Source organism: Panthera tigris, chromosome D3, assembly GCF_018350195.1.
Source record: "Panthera tigris isolate Pti1 chromosome D3, P.tigris_Pti1_mat1.1, whole genome shotgun sequence".
Taxonomy (NCBI): Eukaryota; Metazoa; Chordata; class Mammalia; order Carnivora; family Felidae; genus Panthera; species Panthera tigris.
This window is the reverse complement of record NC_056671.1, coordinates 91,754,847-91,764,568: the sequence shown is the minus strand read 5'-3', so window position 1 is coordinate 91,764,568 and position 9,722 is coordinate 91,754,847. Positions and strand designations below refer to the sequence as shown.

Here is a 9,722-nt window from a genome sequence, read left to right as displayed (position 1 = left end):
AATAAATTATTTCCTTAAAAACACAACTTTAAAAAGAATGTTGTACTATGTCCTCTAGAATTCACTCATTTATTCTTTCAACAAATAAATCCCAATATTATGCTTCAAGATATAGATGATGAAATAATTTACATAGTAAAACTTAACGTATTTAATATTTTTGGTTTCAAGTGATCGCTATGCCGAGAGCTTCGTACTCTTTTTTTTAAGTTTATTTATTTATTTTAAGAAAGAGAGAGAGCACGAGCAGGAGTAGGGCAGAGAGAGGGGGAGGAAGAATTCCAAGCAGGCTCCACACTCAGCTCAGAGCTCAACGGGGCTCATGAACTGAGCAGAAATCAAGAGTCAGACGTTTAACCAACTGAGCCACCCAGGCGCCCCAAAGAGCTTGGTGTTCTGAAGGACTGCCCCCCTGGCCCAGAGCTTGTGTGCTGTAGGAAGGAAGTGAGCCAGAGTTCTGCCCAGATCATGAACATTCTATGCAGTCACACACATGAGTTGTGTCTTTCAACAATGTCAACATTATTTAGTCATAAAGCAAATTTAACATAATTATAAATCTGGTTTAGGATTCCAAAGTCAATGACATATCACCAAGCATTTAACTTGGCTTCATACATGTCACACAAAGCAAAGCACAAAACGAAGTCACCCAACAAACAAGATACAACAAGGGGCGGGGATGGTGGCGGATAGTTAACCAACCAAACGTGAAGTCAGTCCGCGGGCGTATAGCTGAGGTGGAGCTTCCTCTCTCCACGCTTACCGCTTCCTGTGTTCGAGCAGTGGACGATCTCTGTTACGTTCAGAGATCAGTCGGGCAGAGCCTTGGGGGCCAGCTCTCACATGTGGTCAGATATGGGAGGGTTGTGGAGAGTCAGAGAGGTGGCTGTAGGATTCCCCCCCCTTGTCAGTGGGTTTCACCAGCCTTGGGTCCGGTTGCTGGCTTCTCTGGTCCCAGGGATTATCAGCCCCTGGTTCTTTCAGGCTCTCTTGACTTTGCTGGTTATCAGTTCCTGGTACCTCCAGCCTGTGCTGGTTTCCGCGATGACTGGTCTTGGCTGCAACACCCTTGGCTGCTAATGTCACTGCCTGAGTGATGACTCCTTCTTTGTCTCTACCCCCACCCCAAATAACCCTAAAGCCAATTACGTGGATGAGAAGTCATCCGCTTACTTTTACCGGTCTTTTCCTCGGGTCCTGGCACAGATATGAAGATGGCAGGGAAGGAAGGAGGCACGCCTGGGAAAAGAAAGGGCTGGGAGGAATCAGTCCTGAGCTGTACTTCCAGGAATCTTGGAGTCTGCTCTCTGAACTTTGCAGCGACACACTGTTAGTAATGGCCCTGTTTTGGAGGGTTCAAAAGAGTTCAGTAAAATTTCTAAAATAACAACAAGTAAGTGGTACAGTAAGGCCAATAAAAGGAGCCTTCAGTGTGCCATGAAGTGCCCGTTTCAGCACAGAATGGGCAAAATCATCAACGCGAATTTTGGGGCAGTTACCAGGAAGAAGCCAGTTCAATGCCAACCACGAGATGCATTATTGCTTAGAGTCTGGTGCTGGGAGGTCCATAAAGGGGAGACATTGCCGTTATAAGTTCCCCTGGGGGCCCCTCGAGCATGAGGCTGACTACAATCTCCACTTATCTTAATGAGCTCCCGCAAAATGACCATTACTTCTCGTCTAGTGAAGAGCTAATAAGTTTCGTTATGTTGTGTGGGTGCCTTTGCCGAAAACCCACGCTTTGGTTTCTTTACAGTGCTTTTTAAAGATCTTGATGACATAGGAACACGTTGCTTTTCTGAACTGAAACTACCACGTCATGTATTCGATGAAGGGAAATATTAAACATGAGAGTAATGGCAAGCTTCACATCACCCGAAGTCAGCATTAAAGTCTTAAACCTGCTCAAATTCATGGAGGCTTTGTTCGATCCCAAGCACCACTGGTATTTGGGGTATTTTCAAAGTTTCTAGGGAATAACCTGAAAAAACTGAAAAAAAAAAAAGCCGTTGTTTCTTGGCCTCAATTTGTGAGGAAGAAGCAGCAAGAAACAGGCTGGCAAATTTAAGAATTTTCACGCTCTGTCTGCAACCAGGCAAGCTCTTTGCCCACGGGGACCCAGTGACCGACAGCTGCAGACAGCGGCCTCCTCGGTGGCGTCTACAGCCTGTTGATTGCATGGGTTGCCAAGAGGAACCCTGGAGAGAGCCCTTTTCAGTGGACAGTAGTGTCTGACCTTAACCAAGACACCTGGATCCATATAAAGTTTAATGTAGACTCCTGGGTGTTGCTGGGAAAACCCCAGAGCACAGCGGCCAAGGTCCACATTGGCCAAGTCACCATGTCCATCTGCACCAACCTGTAGAACAAGGAGCATGTGACTGAGGCCCTACACAGGGCCAAGTTCAAGCTCTCTGACCACAGAAGATGAGTTGTGCTGTGGCTTTGTTCCTTCCTGCCTTTCCTTGCCCCAGTGTCCAGGCTTTCTGTTCCTATTCCTTCCATCACTCCCTAGATCCACAGCTCCAAGAAGTGGGGCATTGCTAAGTTAACGCGGACAAATTTCAAGACGAAGTGGCTGGAGAGCAGCTCATCCCAGATGGCTGCGGGGTCAAATATATCTCTCATCACAGCCCCCGGGACAGGAGGCGGGCTCTGCACTCATGAGAACTTTGGTGTTTCCCCCTCCTTATTCATGCCCACCAATAAATCCTCTTTCCTGTCAAAAAAAAAAAATGTTCACACTTTGGCTTGGTGGATGGGTGGTAATTCGTTTCTTTGTTCATCAGTTAATTCAACATATGCTTAGTGACAGCTTCCCCTGTTGCTAGCACTGGTCTCAATCCTGAGAGCTCATCACTGGACAAAACAAAAATTCCTACCTTCGTGGATCTTAATTCTAAGTTGGGAAGAGACGATGTAAGGAATGAGTAGATAACTAAGTAAAACACACAGCGTGTCAGATGGTAATTCGCACTAAGGAGTTATAGTTTTAAATTCCACAATCAGAACGGAGCTTGAAAGTGACCCATATGGAAATCAGGGAGGGGAGTGTTCCCAGCTCGTTCTAGGAACCCAAGCAAGTAGGGTTGGAAAGCCTGCTGATGTGGAGAAGGAGTCATTCAAACAGGTGACAGTGGGGTGTTTCTCCTGAAAAAAATGTATAAAATGAAAAGGCTTATATCAGTTATGCTTATATCAGTAATTGAATGAGAGGCAAATATCTTTTGTGCTATTTTAACGAAACAAAAACCATCCTCAATAGAAACATAAATGTGATTCACAGATCACACTACAGGCCTCCTGAACAGTCTGATAAAGGTCAAGTTTTGCAATAGTGTGTAAACGAATCCAGGTGTCTTCATCAAGTACTTTATATGAATACGAAGTTGTTAAAGTCAAAACACACACACCATTGCCTGCTCCCTCCATGGACACCTAATACAGGAAGCCCCCCTTGTCACCACCTGCTGACTTCCAGTACGCGCACCTGCTCTCCTCCAACTGGCCCACGGGTTTCTCTTTGCCAGATCCTTCTGTATCTGCATTTGTGGCGGCCAGATATTCTGATTGTCACTCTAACTGGCCATAAAACTCTACCTGCATTTAACTCACTCACCTCTCCCAGGGTGTCACAGGAAGACAACGCCACACTCCAGAGGGCTTCCTTCCAGGGATCATGCAGGGCCTCATTTCAATGATGGATGCACATTTTATTACGAGCCTCACATTTATTATTTGTGCCATTTAATATTCGGGGATGGCTGTGAATCTTGCTGGACATTAGCCCTATTTTCCTTATTGCTGAGAAATCCAGCACTTGCAATCAGAGGCACGTCCTGTTATGTGAATTGTTCCCATGTTGGGATCACACACCCCAACATCCACCCCACTGGCACTCACCTAGTTCAACTTATAATTTCTTGTCTGAGCTATTTCAAAGACTTTCTTAAGAGACTAGGGGCGCCTGGGTGGCTCAGTCGGTTGAACGTCGGCTTCGGCTCAGGTCATGATCTCGAGGTTCGTGAGTTCGAGCCCTGCGGCGGGCTCTGTGCTGACAGCTTAGAGCCTGGAGCCTGCTTCGGATTTGGTGTCTCCCTCTCTCTCTGCTCCTCCCCTGCTCATGCTCTGTCTCTCTCTCTCCTTCAAAAATAAATAAAAACATTAAAAAAAATTTTTAAGAGGCCAGCAAATGGGTGCAAAATGTCCTCACCAGTAATATAACAGTATGATAGATATTTTAGGGCTAGAAAGGAACTATTTAATCTAGCTCATTTGTCTGATACATGGACCCTATTTTGTAAAATTTCCACCAGTTAGTTTCCAGTTTTCCATTTTGTAATGGAACTCCTCTGGTGAGAGTTCACATAGTCTGGCAGAGGTCAAATCCAACAATTCGAATTTTAAGCCCTGGATAATCAAGTCCGGCAGTGTGCAAAAAACTGCACGCTACGAATACGTGGGTTTTTCCCAGGTGTGTGCGGCTAGTTCAACATTCAGTAATTCTACCACAGGCTAAAGATGAAAGCTCATATACACGTATCAAAGGGAGCAGAAGAAGCGTGAACAAAATCCACCCTCCCGGATTTATCGTGTTGTTCCATGCCTGCTCGCAGAAATTGCTTCCTCCGTTCATGGTTCCCTCCCCATCCTGTAAAACGTGAGAACCTCACTCACCCCTTCGTTAGTCCCATCAAGCACATCACGACAAGGACCGCATCCCAGCCCTCAGTACGAAGCCGCCCATCCCCAAATCTGTCTTCCCTTCTCTTCAGAAGGACGTCCTTGACTTCTCGCATCAGCTAGACTCCTCTCATGCAAACCATTCCCTCCTCACTGCTCACCCTTCCTTTAGATCAAGGAAACAATATTAGTCATGTTTGTGTCTCCAGTGGGAGCACAGAGTGGATATGAGGAAAAATGACTCGGCCAAGTAATGAGTCAAGGGTAGGAATCGGTGTACTTTTTTTGAATTGAATTGCATTGAAATGAATGGACAGAAACATGTTCCTCCAGGAAGTTAAACTTCATTCCACTGCACAATTATCAAAATTACCCTGGAGTTTTTCCTACAGCCTGTTTGTTAATCCAATTTAAAATTTAGAGCCAAATATTTTAAAATTTAAAAGTTTATCGGAAAAAAAATGTATACTTGGAACAATAAAGTAAGGACCAGGAGAGACTGGAAAACATTAATTAAATTTACTTTGGGGTGATTTTAGAGGTCATATCATCCAATCAGAATATTTTATTAAAACAAATAACCGAGGCTTCCGTTGTTATTCCTAAGGTCATAACCTCATACATTCAACTTTAAAGATGGACTTCAGAAGTTGAGTTGGTTTTATGTTTTGGAAAAAATGGGAACATTTCCTGCTCCTTTTATGAAGGTAATGTATCCTGAAGGCAAACCTCAAAACCACTTAAAATAGAATTCTGGCACTCTGACATGCAAGGAACCTGTAAACCATCACTCCCGTCCTTGCAATAAGATCAAACTGGACAGACTAAAAACTGATGGCTTTTCTCGGAAAAGGGAAGGAGAAGGGAGGTCAGGACACAGTGTACCCAGAAATCTGGAGACACAGGTTTATCCAGAGAGTCACAGCCAGGATGAGCTGGTCCCAAACAGCAGCTGCTGGAGCCTCCACTGGGAGGAACGGGAGGTGGTCGTTTTGATGAATTGCTGGAAACTGAGAAGTTCATTGGGTTTTCACAGTCAAGATCTATCCTGGCCCTGGCCGCAGGAAGGGAGGTGCAACAGGCTGAGGCATGCCCAGAACCTTCTGTCTACAAAAGCTCCCTCTGGGGGGGAGAAAGCTGTCAGGCCCTCAGAGCAGCTGGGGAGGAGTCCAACCATCCTCCCATCTCTCCAGAAGTTACATGTTCCCTACATCATAGTCAACATGGGGAGGGGTTCGTGAAGGAGAGTAGGCAGCCAGCCAGCATGCAGGGCCCAGGACAGAATGAGTGGCACTGGAGAGGCACGTGAAAGCCACAGCCCCGGATGCAGACCAGCACCGACACGAGATGTAGCTCAAAGAACGCAGAAGCCTGCCCTCCTCCCACCTCACTGCATGCCAGCAGGGCTCCTGTGTGGGAACACAGACCCTCTCTCTCTCTGACGAGCATTCGGGGGAAGTCTGGGCTCAAGGGACAGGCAAAGGTAGGGACACCAGAGGGACAGCAAGCACTGAACAGTCAGAACCCCCGGCCAGATTAACATGAATCCCCACACCAAGGCTGGGGTACCTCCCCGTCACACAGTACAACACGTCTGGCTTTCAACACAAAGTGTACAAGGCGTGATGAAGGCAAGAGATGAGCAGTCGCCAGAACCAGAGTTGGATACGGGACAGAGGCTGGAATCGTCATGTGAAGAATTTACGAGAACTGTGATTAATATGTGAAGGGCTCTAATAAGAGGACAGAAAACACGTGACAGCAGATGGATACTGTCGACGCAGAGAGTGGAAGGTCCAAGAAAGAATCAGAATTAAATGTGAGAACCAAACTCGGTGAGAGAGATGAAGAAGCTTGGGGAGGGCGGCGGGGGGCGGGGGGGCGGTCGGCAGCGCTAACGAATAGACTCGACTCAGCGGAGGCAGAGTCCCTGAGATTGTGGATAGGTCAATAGACACTTCCAAACTGAGTCACACACACAAAAAGAATGAACGACACAGAGCAGAACAGCCAAGACCTGTAAGTCCACAGACCAATGTCCGCACGCAGGCACTGACTCTAGTTAGAGCTGATTTCCCATGTGGGCGCAGGTTAACCATTCCCAAGCCAGCGCGCGTGCAGACTGGAATCGAACAATTACGTAAAGGGGCAGCAGGTGGTGGGAGCCGGGCTCCTCACTGTTGGAGAGGAGGTTACAAGGGGGTGAAGTGACACGATCCCAGTGGTGATGGCTCTGAGTCAAAGGTAGGGAGAAACACATTTGCCCCCATACAGGTGCAGATTTGTGCAAATGGAAATGGTCACAGGTAAGCACACACACCAGTTAGTTTGCGTACGTGCATTCCCTTGCTCTGGCAGCTGAGGAGAACTAAGCGCAAAGACACCTCTGTATCAGTGAGCACGCCTGGAACGCACACCTTGGTTTCTAATACCACTTGCCAGTAATCGGAATCCCAGGGTTTCTGGGAGTTACTAGGACGGGGGCAGGGAATACACCAGAAGAAACAGAACAATCTAGTAACGCCAGAAAGTAAGCAAATGCTAACCGAAAGCAAAAAACAAAACCAAAACAACAAAACACCTTCAAAAACCCACATGTGATGAAGTTTTGTCAAAGGAACACAGGAGAAACCCAGAAAGAGCTCCCAGCGGCCAAAGCAGCAACAATTTGAACAAGAGAAATATATGAAGTGGCTCTGGAACATAGCCACACTGGAATACAACCCAAAGGCTAACACAAACATCTGTGTGGCCATAGCGATGGAACCAAATTATCGAATAAATAAATACACCGGAGAGAAGAGACAAAGGGCACGGGCAGACGTATGCAGATCATAGGGGTCGGGGCATGACTCCCCATCTGCACACAGGGCTGGAAGAAAGGGCATCTCCTACCCGATCTGCTGCAGAGAAACAGAATCATTGCAGTGGATCAGAATTTACAATCTTGCTAGAGACGGCTGACAACGACAGAACACACACTGTTGAGTGACACCGTCCTCCTCTCAGAAGCGCGCTCAGGCATGACTGTGTTTTGTAGCAGGTACGCACGTATCGATGGAGACTCATTTGCAAAGCGTTTCGGACATGTCGCCTCTTGCCCAGACAGCGAGGTGAGCAGAATTGACTGGCTTCTGACCTGGCTGTGCTAGCCCTTAACCATCCTGCAAGCCCCTAGGTCCTATGCCAGCCTACAATGGAAGAGAATGTTCCATCCGGCAGGATAGAAAGACAAGTGGCAGGACATTTTCAGTCTGTCTTGGATTGCATGTGCCCGGTCTTTGTCATCGTTGCACATTCCCAGAGGAGCTCTCCATTTTGAGGTGTCGTGAGTTTATGCCCTATTTCCCCAATTATTCGATAAGACCCTTGAGTAAAAGACCCCCTCCTTCTGTTCTTGTACGACAGGACCTTAAAACCAGGCCCAAACGCGGGATATTCAACATAGTGGATATTCAAGAACTTAACCTCACCTTCATTTTGTAGGTCAGCTGAATAGAGCCCAGAACATCTGCACAGTCCACAACATGATCACCTGAATGTGTTATGAAGATTCGTATTCGGAGACACTTAATACTTCTGTTGAGCTTGGAGATTATTTTTCTAATGCAGTCAGGAGGGGAGGTCAGCCACAGCTGACAAACACACGCGTTAAGCAAGCACACTCTTCTCTTCTTTACACGTTGATTAGAGATGTTACAATGGGTGCTATTATTCAAGTACGTGGGGACAAGTGATTTCCTGGGGTGCTGGCAATCTCTGAGCAGGAGACAGTTTTCAGGCAGATGAGCCCGTCTTTTCCAGGGCTGTGTCTGTACCTGCTGGTTTCATCATGTGTTCACTGCATAACTTCTGCCAAGGCTTGTCAGGGTCTGGCGTTTAAACACCATACGCACACATGTGGAAAGTAATGAAATCTAGAAAGCAAACATCATCTTTTTGTTGTTGTCCCCATAGCAGGAGTACAAGTGATGACAATTTGAAAATTGAGTCGTGCATATTTTCGTGCTCTGATACCCTAACTAGAAGGAGATTCAATAAGAAAGCCAAGGAGGAAATAAATTCATGTCAGTCATTCTATATTAGCTTATCACTAGGACCTAAGTGTCCCAGAATACTCGCCAACAGGGCCAGGCTGCTGTGCTGCCCACATTCCACAGTGAGAATTTCTCTGTCTCCCAAAAGTCCCCCGTGTGTCTGGGATGTACACTCTAGGACTTGGGTTATGAAACCTGTTCTCCTCTTAGCCAGGACTGAACCATTGAAGGGGTAAGACTAGCCACGGGCCTCCCAGAGGCCTCCGCAGTGTGGGCGTGAGAGCGCCAGAACATGGAGGAAAGGAAGAAACGCAGGAAACGTGAGTGGTCAAACACTACGCCGTCTCGTCATCCACTTCTGCCTGCAGCGAACTGCACAAAGACCGATCATTTGTAAGTTCGACTGTGCGCAACATAAACACATTTACTTTATGTGACCCTCCTGAGGGAATGTAGGCGTTACTGAATATGTTTCATTTGCTTCCAACCTTGGATCAACCCTAGTTTTCTTGGATCCCGTAAGCAAGGTAAAAATTTGATTGAAACAATAAAATATAAATATCGTTCTTAAGTATGGCAATGTCATGCAAAAGGCATACACGTTAGTTTGTAAATATAAGCAACAAAGCAAGTTATTCGGTGTTGAGGCACTTACGCATAGACGTCCAGTACTCGGGTATGTAGGAACACCAGGCATTTCTCCAGGAGGACGCAAAATGCTTCAGTCAGCTCATGCTATTACTATAATTTACATCCGGACACTTACATCACCTCTATTGGGTCATAAAAGTCACCTCCTTAATCGTTTTAAGATCACGTCGAAAACACTGATTTGAGGATCTTAACTTTTATAGTGTGTTTCTTCAATTCTTGATGTTTGCAAAGTTTGGATTACTCGAAGCCACAATTTTTTTTCATTTTTTAAGTTTTATTTAAAGTACTCTCTATGCCCAATGGAGGGCTTGAACTCAAGCCCCGAGATCGAGAGTCGTTCACTCT

General features: G+C 46.3%; 1 pseudogene; it reads left to right on the top strand.

Annotated features, from left to right (window-relative positions):
* The first annotated feature begins 2,088 nt into the window (after positions 1–2,088).
* Positions 2,089–2,213, top strand: LOC122232848 (annotated as a pseudogene).
* Positions 2,214–9,722: the final 7,509 nt, after the last annotated feature.